The sequence below is a fragment of the Schistocerca piceifrons genome, chromosome 5, assembly GCF_021461385.2.
Source record: "Schistocerca piceifrons isolate TAMUIC-IGC-003096 chromosome 5, iqSchPice1.1, whole genome shotgun sequence".
NCBI classification, from domain to species: domain Eukaryota; kingdom Metazoa; phylum Arthropoda; class Insecta; order Orthoptera; family Acrididae; genus Schistocerca; species Schistocerca piceifrons.
The window spans coordinates 154,192,074-154,204,991 of NC_060142.1; positions in this window are offsets into that span (position 1 = coordinate 154,192,074).

Sequence of the window (12,918 nt, forward strand, 5' to 3'; positions counted from 1 at the left end):
CACAGTCATCTCTAGTCATGCCATCATATAAACCACACTAACTTTACAATGAAATATATATACATTTTACACAATGTAAGCCACACTAACTTTACAATACAATATATACACATTTTAGACAAACAGTGCAGATATTTTTTATATCTGTACAGCACCCGAAAAAAATATCACACGCCTACACTTACAGTCGCTTTGTGTTACGGTGCTCCCCAGTCCTAGCGAAGCACCATCAGCCTTTTCTTTCTTTGTACAGACGCGGCATTCACCGGTAATAAACTACTTTACACTGATCATCACTTCACACAGCCAACTAAGCCTCGCAAAGTGCCATACATATCGTCAAATACGTAAACACACCTACTCATTTACACACACCTTCCACCGGGTCAGGAGCTTGAATATTAGTGCGTGAAACCGATTTCCAACTCAGCAATATATCAATGCATACCGTATTTATCTAGTAAACATACAATTCATATCCTATGCCTACAAAATCACCCATTTTACATCAGAAAGCCCTCAGTGAATCGAAGTGACTCTCAGAACTGATGTACTAAGACACAATCGGTTCCCACTTGGTACAAACGCGATACTCTTTCTGGTCCGGACCTGTCTGCTTGCTTGCGTTTCTACAGACATCTCCAGACTCTGGGATTACATGAACACACCTATTTTCGCCATAATATTAAATCATTTTCGCCATACTTCTCGATATCAAGCACACAGCAGTAGCCTACCGATCGCTAGCACATCATAATTCCGAAGATATACACCGGAAATTATTTCCATAAAACCCGAAACTTTACAAACGTGCAGCATTCTATAAACCACTAAATAACCCATACAATTTACAAGTCAAGTAAGGTCTTTCTCCTGTCTAGAGAACAGGCAGACGCGTATTCCATATACCACAATCGATCTCCCCTCAACTAAATAAATACGCCAAATGTGCAGAAGCGCCGGCCGGTGTGGCCGTGCGGTTCTAGGCGCTTCAGTCTGGAACCGCGTGTCCGCTACGGTCGCAGTTTCGAATCCTGCCTCGGGCATGGATGTGTGTGATGTCCTTAGGTTAGTTAGGTTTAAGTAGTTCTATGTTCTAGGGGACTGATGACCACAGATGTTAAGTCCCATAGTGCTCAGGGCCATTTTTTTGTACAGGAACAGTCAACCCCACAATTTACACGAGAGGCAATAACGCTCCACCGCAAACGCACCATCTTCTCAGATTTCCACTTGATCACGAAAGCCGCCCAACACATGCTAAGTATTACTTCGCTATTCAGTCGAGTAGAAGACTGCAAAGTTTACTCTTATAAATTACATGGGATAGAATAACACTCCAACAGGCCTCTGCATTCGGAAGAATGCTGCCGTTAACGGCGAATGTGATTCAATACCACCACTACTTTTCATACATCCAAACATTCTATAAAACTGGCCACATGTATCTTCTATCATTATACTCACAATTAAATGTTACGATCGCGGTCTCAATTGAATGGCATTTGCCAATGAGAGTAGTATCGGAAATACACCCCCACTGAAGGATGTTGCTCTGGAAATGGAAATATCTGTACCTTCCTTACTACTGGACATATTCTTCCCTTCGCCATCACAGCACTCCAAGCAAAATTCATACCCACCTCACGACTGGATATAGTCATTTCCTTTACACAAAAACAAACTTTATAAACCTCATGCTCAAATGCGAACATCTCACACACCCAACATTAATACTATGTATAATACTTCGTCAATAACTGTTTGCCTACAATAAGAAATAATACTGACCGGAAATCAACGATCCGTGTCTTACGTTCTTCCCGCGAGTCCTACCACCCTGTCATAGACGTAACAGACCAGATGTTAAAGAAAAAACATGATCACAACAACTACTACATGTTACTGTCACAAGCGGTCTTTGTTCTACAGGTGCGCACAAGTATCCATGCCAAATGCTATACCCTCTTTACAAATCGAGGTACAACATTACCTCTGAATGAGTCAGTGTTTCCGGACAAATACCGTGAAGGTGATCGTACGAATACGTATTATCAGCCAACGATGCAACATCGTCAGAAAATCAATGAACTTTGAAAGTGATTCTGCTAAGGAACGTGGTACGTAAGACGTATTTGCAACTCCCTCACAATTCCCCAACTAGAAAATTCTGTATTATTTGCAACGCATTCTGTCTCGAGACCATATCAGAGGTTCCGCGAATTATCTGCCGAGTTATAGGCGATGACTGATTGAGAAGGAGAACAATCAGTAGTACTAGTAGTAGATAATGTTCCAATTGAGGTCCTAAGGAGAAAAAATGTACACTAGCTTCCCAGATCTCTAGTGTTGCGCTATATGATAGAAATTATGTCCATCATTTTGAATGAGGTCTTTCCATTCAAGCACATACATGCATAGGCTGACACTCACAAGTCAATCATATTTCTTTCACTCTCATATCTCTAAACGAGGCAGCTTCCTCGAACGTGTCTGCTACAATAAAATTAGAACCTGGTTTTAGTCACACCCTACACATCTTGAATTCGCACCCATTTCTACAGCTTTCCATAAGTGTTCGCTCCAATTTAAGTCGGAACTGAGCAGAAGTCGGAGAAAGACATATCCACCACCTTCTGCAACCCGTGTAGAAACAGAACGACCTGAGTTATTGCAACAGTATCGTGTTTTGAGCATTCGGTTGAAATGCGCGCAATGTGGTACGTCCCCAAACTAGATACAAGTACTACAGATCTCTGTCCATTCAAATCAATCAGCCAAACATGCTATCATCGTTATTCTCTGCCCTCCCAACATAGAAAAATTACGCACTACAAAAACTCATACGATTTACAAGTCATCTATGGGTCGATGCGGATGCAATGACGCATAACTGCGGTGGACCTCCAGCGTGAAGAAACGGATTTCACAATACTTCCCCAGAATAGCGCAGAGTGCAGCCATCCAAGCATTCCTAAGGGCGTTCCCAGTCTCTCACCTCAAACTGCTACTGCTATTGCAGATGCCTATGTGGACACGATCCTATTAAATATTCACAGGCAATGCAGAGGCCACTTTAAAGTCTAATCACCTATACTCTAGACGAATGATCGTATAAGACGCTCCCTTTTGTCCTGTTTGTTTGTTTAAAACACAGTTTTCTAACAGGCTTTTCCAATCACAGAAAACTAGGCATCGCACGGTGTAAATCATATTCTTACGGCCGATAGCATAACACTGGATGATTTTAAATAAAAGACAGTTACAAGATAAGGAAACTAGAAGAGTTTGGCTGCGTTGTGGAGAGCTTCCAAACTACTGTTCAAAAGGGGTTCACGACCTCTATATTTAAAACCATATGTCACAGTAACGGAATAGATGACGGTTGCGCGTTCCATTTCGGGTGATTCCTCATTTTTCACTCGTGCACGCGATTACTGTTTCACTGCTAGCAACCCCCAGAAGTTGTCTCCCATCCACAAAACTTTTTCCCCAGCTCAAAAAAGCGTTATCAGTCTATCATTGTGTGCTAACCAACAGCGTACCAATGCACCGCCGATGTACTGTAATATTAAGCAACACACTTGATATCGTGAAGAATTTTACAGTAACTCCAACACCGGCCAACCGTGTGACAGCATGTTTCCCCAATTTGAGTATCATAGCTAAACAATCCCTTCTCTACTTTGCGAGTGTCATTGCGAACATGGCTAGATGACTACTCAGTACGCCCATTCTAAGTTAATTCTCGAACACATAAATCATCAAAGTATACCGGACAGCGCTCTACATATTTCTAAGACCTCGAGCATAGTACTTAATTTACGATCCATCTCTCTGCAGATGGGAGTCATAGAGCATTCTCCCCGTCTTAGGGTAAAAGACCATCCTCACACAGTCACTGACCAACCCGCCCTGCAGCACCGTTAGAGAACTGATCTCCAAGCGATCAGAAGAAGACCACTACACTTCACGTCTCGTGAATGAATAGAGCTTTCCGAGTCCTAACTCGTCCAAGTGCACGAGATTTCTCGAGATGTGACCATGTCGAGGAGCTTAACACTCCTTATCGATGTATAGTAACAGATTTCAAAGCGCCGTAATGTAACAGCATACAGTTAAGAAGAACAAGAAAAGAGTTATTTTTGTACATGATGGAGTTATAGACAAATTTAGTTCGACACGTTTTTAGCTAAATCAACGAAGCTGTCAACTCTAAATTATTGTTCTAGTGTCTAGGAACTGTACCCGGAAGGAATTGACGAGAGAGGGAACATAAACTACACGCACTCCTAAGACTACAACGTTCTGCACTTAAAAACAGGCTATAATGTTAGATCGAATACATTTCCGCCCTATCAGACATACATCCTTCTTCACAGTTTCTCTACGCCGAACTAGCTTATCGAATAGTAAAACGAAGAAATTACTTCCGTAAATTATTTACTTTGCATCATACGAGCACAATATAGCTTTGCGGAGATGTATCCACTGTTCACATCCGACCACAGTTAAGAAATTATACCATGCCTGCATCAGGCCTATGTAAAATGATGGTAGCTGGGGATACATGCTACAAGGAAACATATAAACGCACAGCAGCAGCGTCCGACATGCGAAAATTACAAGTTATTCCGCCACTAAATCTGTAAACACAACATCTGTCGAGCAAATGTGTACACGGGGATTGTATCGCGTCACAAGCTCATACCGATAATTTAGTTATGACGGTGAAGTCTCGATTTTACACACAAGATGCGACGGGGGCGATCGCATAAATCAAAGCTCGTTTAGAGGAGTGTGTCAAGTTTCTTCACACATGAGATGGAAGTCCTCTGATGACCGACAGGTTTAACGTTAACGATCGCAAGAAGACAGTGTTTTAAAGCGCATAAGGAACACGTAGCTGTATCCGAGTAGAACGCAGGCTATGTCACGTGACTGATGCATTGGGCAGAACACTGGGAAAAGAATTGACCTCCAACAACTTAACCTTCTCTAAAATGAATCTGTCAGCCATTAAATCGTACCTCGTTACAACTCCATCTCAATCGATCACCTGGTCCACTGTCTGTTATCCTTTAACGCAGATGGAAGTAAGTTTAGAAATTAATCGTTCTCTGTCACCCCGGAAAGCATCAAATACAGTAGTCAACTCGCGTGTATCACTGGTACCTCAATAGAGATACAGTATAATGCTGCCTCAATGGGAAAAAATTGACTGCCCCCCTTGTTCCCTACGTTTCAATGTCCACATTTTCCCGGATTCCTCCTGTTGCCACATACTTGGTCCCATATACAAATTGTTCGGAACGAACCAGAAGATAGCAAAGAACTTTCTCAATTTCACCGCATTTGGGTACATATTCGGTCAATTTATCCCTATTAGGTCCTCATTTTTTGCAATTCCATCGAGTTTAGGTCTGATCTATCCTTGAGATCGTGACATGACATCTAGTTCTATGTTCTAAAATTGCTTGTAAATGTAGCACAGCTGTCAACACTTTTAGCCGTCAGTGTAGGTTGTGTAACAGTCAAGTATTTTAAAATGATTGTTTTTAAAAAATGATTTCCTTAAATAAAGTGTACGTGTTTACTGTGAAACCAATGGTAACTGATTAGACCCTGTCCACACCTTTTCCTGCTTTCCCTAAGTACCCACGTTTCAACTTCTGTTTCATTTCCGCTTTTAGGGGGGATTCAGCCATAACAACAAATAGAAACAAACATAGGTTTAAGGGTGGTGTGGTATGTATTAGTCATTTTTTCTCACAAATATCTCTAACATATATAATACTACAAAGAGAGTTTGTAATAAGTCTGCACCTTTATCTACATCCATACTCTGCAAGTCGTTCTAACGTTAATGGCAGAGGGTAGTTTCCAAAGAACCAAGTGGTGTGCTTTTTCACTGTTCCATTAGTGTATGGAGAGCGACAAGAATGATAACTTAAAGCCCTACGTTCACGCTGCAATGTCTTCGCTCTTGCTTCGAGGCCAGCTATAGCACACTCCTAAATTTCATAGCTAATACTGTAACATGAAACTTTGCAATTAGACTTTCGCTTAAGAGTTGGAATCTTACTTCTAGTGTCTACCAGTTCTGTTTGCGCATCGCCTTAAAGCTCTCACGTAAATCAAACAAACATGTGACAAGTCGTGCTCCCCTCCTTTCTGTACATCCATTATTCTCTGTTAATCCAACGTATTTGAACACTGTTCTAGGATGGGTCGGAAGAGCGCCATGTAAGTAATATTGTTTATAGATTGATTGCATTTTCCTAAGATACTATCAACCGAAGTCTCCTACTGTTTTACCTGTGGGTGTTGTTCCCTTAGGGTCCAATTATTTTTCAAAAATATTGGGATAACTAACGTATTCAGTCCCATTTAATTGAGAATATACACTTGAAAAATTTCTTGGCCTTCCATATGTCCAGTTCGCGTCTCTTTTGGTATGCCTGTAGAAAAGAAGGTTTTCTATTAAAGATGCTGAGGACCGTTTCCTGGCTAATAGTTAACTACCGCTGGTTTATTCGGGTGTTCTAGGCGATAGCCTAGGACGTTTCTAGTAAATCACTGGGAATTTTCAGCCATCTTCACCTATATACAGAAATGATTACAGTCTTAACAATTAATTTTCTATATTCAGATATGCGTTAAATTTACTTATTAAATATTAGATGGTCAGTTTCTTTTTGAGTTGAAGCACATTTTCATATTAAAATGATATCATTTTCAGGAGTTTAGGTATCTGTAGGAAAATCGCAGCATCGTCAGTATATAATAAACTGAGGAGAAATCTTTCTGCATGCCTTTCAACTTTACGTCCGTATATAAGGAGCCATTTTCCCTTTACATTTCCCTGTACATTTTCTTCTTCCTCCATGGCTAGAATGTTGTTCATTTTATAGCTACATATATACTTCACGTCACTTTGCTTATGCAAGTACGGGCTTTATAGAAACTTTTCTACAAAATTTCTATTAATCCATATTTCCATTATATATATATATATATATATATATATATATATATATATGTGTGTGTGTGTGTGTGTGTGTGTGTGTGTGTGTAGCCTTATTATCCTAGTTTTCATCAGTTCTGAATTCAGACTGGATTATGGAAATGTCATGCTTCAAAAACAAAATGAGTTTATTGCTCGTAATATGATACGTTCCAGACTTAGTCATCATCAGATATCTGATAAAAATAGCAAAGATACATGGAAATTACAAAACAGAATAGAAACTCTCAGTTGTACACACAGTGTACTTCAGGCAAAAGCGTATCTAGGAGCAACATGCTGCACGTAGATATAAAGGTTACAAGATGTGTATGTAACGATTATAAGCAGACTAGTGAAAAAAACTTAACATGAAACTTGGGTGAACTTTCACACCATATGGCAGTATGGTAGTGATGCTAGGGCCATTCTTCGTCGAAATTGACAACGTGATCCATAAATGAAATGATAAAAATACAACAGTAAGATGTACATGATAAAATTATAACAGTAAGAAACACGGAAAAATATTTTTTTAAACAAGAACAGTGAAGAACAAACCCCAGTAACTGCCGTTAGGTGGCAGAATAGTGGGAAATGTGGCGCCGTACATAGTAAAGATTGACAGTGAATTTTGTTTATGAAGAATAATAGACATACATACACAATGATAGTTCGACAACAAAATAGTTACAGAATTAAACATGTAAAATAAAAATCAATAAATGAAGCCATATTGGCTGCCGTCAGCTGGCAGAAAAGCACTTGAGGCAACAATGGCGCTATACATCGTCGTTGTTCACAATGTGTACAGGGTGTTTGAAAAAGAACTCCCTAGTTTTAAGTGTAAATTTAATTGGGAAATTAATGAAAAATTACATGACTAAGCACATGTCATGAAGGAGAATACCTTCAAGTTTTGTTTAATGTTAGTAGACTTCCATGTGGGATCCATTTGTTGCTCTGTACATATCGAGACGATATTCCAATTCTCGTCATGTATTTGCCAACATTTCAGGTGTAACTGTCCCAACAGCCACGACGATTCTTTCCCGTAAATGATTGATGTTTCTGATCTTTTCATTGTACACAACATTTTTTATGTGGTCCCAAAAGAAAAAGTCCAGTGGGGTTGAGTCTGCAGTTCGTGGTGGTCAAGGTATTGGGCCAGCCCTGCCTATCAATCTACCTGGAAAGCGAGTGTCAAGAGCCGAACGCACATGGTTACTGTAATGAGGTGGGGCGCCATCTTGGAAAAACACAAGCCCCTCTTCTGCCTCAATATCATCCATTTGGGAAAAGATGTACTCTGTCTAATGGCACAGTAAACGTCCCCATTTATTGTTTTTTCTACACAAATGAAAGGACGAATCACACGATCTTCCATCAAACCACACCAGACATTAACTTTGGGAGAGTCATGTTGATGCAGAATAACTTCATGTGGATGCTCTGCCCCCCAAATTCTGTGGTTATGACGATTAATGTTCCACTGACATGAAATGTAGTAGCCTCATCAGAAAAGAGAATATTTAAAAAAAACTGACATCATTGTCAATTTTGTGTAGAAAGTGAACAGCAAACTCATACCTCTCGATATTATCAGTAGGTTTTATTTCATGTAACAGTTGCAATTTGTAGGCAAGCAACTTAAGTCTTTTACGCACAGCATCATACACAGTGCCTTTAGGCGCTCCTAGTTGTAGACTATGTCTGGTCAATGACTTCTTTGGGCTCTGAACACACGAAACACGGATATGTTCAACAACATCTTCAGAAATTCTCGGTCTACCTAGTGATTTTGCTTTTAAAACACCACCGGTTTTCTTGAGAGACTTTAGCCAATGACAGATAGTTTCTGCTGTAGGTGGTTCACCACCATACTGACGTCTAAAATTACGTTGCATTGTTATAACTGACTCAGTTTTCACAAGCCAATTAACGCAATGTGCTTTCTGTTGCGGAGTACACATTGTTGCTGAGTTGCTCTGCGCTGCACAATGCAAATTAAAAAAAGAACGAATTAACAGAGCCATATTGATTGTTATCAGCTTGTAGGGAAACTAACAGATAAAAGGAGCGCAAGAGATACGGTCAGTGTCTTTACAAAAATGCTAAGCGTATAGAAATACAAGAAAGAAAAGAAATGGGAAATGTTACAGGTAAGCAAACTTTTCAAGAAAAGTAAAAATGTTAGTATAAAAAGTTTAGAAACATATAAATTACAATAGAATACAATGACAACGCAAACTGGTTCAAATGGCTCAAATGGCTCTAAGAACTATGGGACTTAACATCTGAGGTCATCAGTCCCCTAGAACTTAGAACTACTTAAACCTAACTAACCTAAGGACATCACACACATCCATGCCTGAGGCAGGATTCGAACCTGCGACCGTAGCAGTCGCGCGGTTCCAGACTGAAGCTCCTAGAACCGCTCGGCCACACCGGCCGGCCAACGCAAACTGGATTTCGTGTTGAGATGCAGACTATTCGCAGTATAGTAACAATTATGTGACAGTGTTCATTGCAAGAAGGGGTCGGTAGGGGCAGGCGCGACAGAGGGGGGAGGAGGGGAGGATGGGAATTTAATGGACCAAGGAGGTGTAATAGTACCTGTAACAAATTACATTATGTAGAATGAAGGATTGGAACACGGAAAGGTCTGTATTTACAATACCGATGCCAAACAGGAGTACTTGCCAAGGGCCATAAAAGTATAGTATAATTACTGTCAGTATAAAAAGTAAAGATATGTGAGAATGCGAATAAGATACAATTTCTCTGCAAAATGGATATTTGTGTTCGGAGACACGCTACTTATAGAAGTGCAACAACGGTGCCAAATCATATTGTTTAAAACAAAAGCCTTGGAAAACGAAAGGAACTGTGTCTACAACAAATTTTGAAAAGTATATAAAACCGCTTCCGATTAGAGCGGATTTGCTCATTCTAAATATGACGTGGGCTGTCATTAAAGTTTTAAATTTTTGTAGATTTCAAGATTTGTTATGGGTTACAAAATTTTTTGTAGACACTGGTCTTTTCATTTTCCAACGCTCTTGTTCTAAATAATTTGATTTTCCACTTGTACTGCAGCTGTCGACGCTAAATTAATGCTATTATTAGTTATTAACTATTACTAAACCACTGTGAAGTTATTGGTGCCGACCCAATTTACAAAGAACATAATGAAATTATAAGAATAGCAGATTATACTGAAAAGAAAGGAATTGCGTGATGTATTACATACGCACCGCTTACTACAGTATTACAAACTGTGAGGCGTGCGGGGTAGCTGCGCGGTCTACAGTGCCTTGTCACGGTCAGCGAGTCTCCCTCTGTCGGAGGTTCGAGTCCTCTCTCGAGCATGTGTGTGTGTGTGTGTGTGTGTGTGTGTGTGTGTGTGTGTGTGTGTGTGTGTGTGTGTGTGTTGTCTTTAGCGTAAGCAAGTTTAAGTTAGATTAAGTAGTGTGTAAGCTTAGGGACACATGACCTTAGCAGTTTGGTCCCATAAGATCTTACCACAAATTTTTCCACAAACTGTGGAGTACGGCAGTCATATTTCTCCCGCTTCAGCAACGGTAATGAGAGCAAATGATACCTGTTTCACGCTTTTTATTATTCTCTGGAAGACATCACTTTGGTTTCTCCTGTTTTGTTTCCCTTTATTGACATTGGTGGCTAGCGACGCCATCTTACGTGCAGACCAAACGCGGGGCTGGCCCTTTTTTTGTTTGTTTGTTTATTTGGCCTTTGAGTGTGTACTCAATTTAGCCATCGGCAACACATAGTGACAATGTACACATAATTGAATAAACAAATGCAGAAATGCATATTTACAAGAATAAAAAGCTTAACTGTTACAATTTTGTACATACTGTTTTAAAAATAGTATTGAATTGAATTGGAAAATAATTAAAAGTGTCTTGGCTTACAATTCACACCAATTCTGAAATATCTTCATCAGCAAGACATATTTATAATTGACGTAAACCATTAAAACCTACAGATTGTGACCAGTACTCTTAATGAAGTTAACGATCGCTTTATATAGACGAACGTCTTTAGTACACAAAAGAGAAGAAGCTGATTGAGGAAGATGGTAGCCCATACTCAGCAATGTATTCAAGAAGACCAACCGTTCACGGTCAAATTTGGGGCACATAAATAAGATGTGGGTGACATCAGCTTCCGACACAGGATCACACTCACATGCTGGTGAACTGTAAACGTTGATCCGATGTAGATGTTGTGGGAAAGAGGCATGATTGAAGCGGAGTCTTATGATGGTAGAAATCGTGGATCGGTCCAGATGTGTCCTCATGAACCACGGCTGTGAAGGAATCCGAGGTTGTAACACTGCGTAATAACCGCCTTTTGTCTGTTGAGAAACGTTCCACATTTCCTGCCATTGTTGTCTTACGTGATCCTTGACTGCACGTAAGTAGTCTGTATGAGGAAGGTGCAGATCCAGGACGGTGCCTAACGTTGCCGCTTGCTTGGCTAATGCATCGACTTCATCATTATAGACGATACCAGAGTGGGAAGGTAGCCACAACAAATGGATCGTCCGGCCCGTGCGTGTGCTGCGAATATATTCAGATATCACATCCAAGATATAACTGTTGGTCGTTTTGTTCCATCGACTGTACTGAATGTTTTTAAGAACGCTTTGCGAGTCAGATACTATCAATATCTTGGGGAAGGAAGTGCTAGAGACAAACTTAAGTGCTTCCAAAACTGCCACTGTCTCCGCCGTAAAAATAGGAGTGCTCGTAGGCAGTTTGAAGGTTTTGCGGATCTGGATCTGAGGGCAGAAAAAAGCGCATCCTGTACAGTCTTCTTGCGGAATTTTGGAGCCATCGGTATATACACAGAGAAAACCCGGCCATTGTGCTTGAACGAGACGATTGAAGCCAACGTTGACGTTAGTACTGTCCAGCCAGGTCGTACTTAAATAATGGACTGGGATCTGGAAGCAGAGCGCTTGAAGATCATATTCAAAAACAGGCAGATGCACTGAACGCCGTATAGAATGTATGACAGGTGACCAAGTGTCAAAGCTGGCACAAACGGCTGGCACTTTATTCCTTCTGTGGGATGCAATCCACAATCGATAAATGCAGTCTCTACTTTGATAGACGGAACTGTCCATAATGGCCATGCCTTGAATGTAGAATTTGTCCGATAACATTTGGCGCCTAATGCTCAAGGGCATCTCCCCTGCTTCTATTAAAAGGGCGTTGGTGGGCGTCGATCGCATGGCTCCAAGACAGGTACGAATGGCTCTATATTGAAGAGTATCTAATTTGGAGAGATGAATCTTTGACGCAGTGTGGTAGAATTGACAGCCATAGTCTAATCGAGATCGAATTATTCCTCGGTACATGGTGAGTAAAACACTCTGGTGCGCTCCCCACCAGACACGAGTGAGTGATCTGATTACATTTAAACCTTCTTCACACTTGGTAACAGTGGATCGGATGTGGGGCGCCCAGCTTAACCGAGAGTCGAAAATCATCCCAAGAAATCGAACGTGAGATTTTATTTGGAAGGTGTACTTGCCACAGGTAATGTGATCTTCAGTGCGAGCTGTCGTCGACTTGGAGAAGGGAACGACTGCTGATTTCTCAGCCGAGATCTCCAGCCCATTGATAGAGAGCCACTCATCGATGTGTGCGATGGTTGTGGTTAATGCCGTTTTGGCCTGAAGATATGAAGCAGCAGTAGAATAAACACATATATCATCAGCATACAGTAGGATTTTTGTGGGGGGAGTAAGTATGCGTCCTAGGTCGTGCGTATATAGAGTATACAGGAGAGGACTTAAAATTGCACCTTGCGGCAAGCCCTGGGAGGCATAAAAAGATCCGATCATGGTAGCTTTGAAACGGACGTAGATCGTTCTT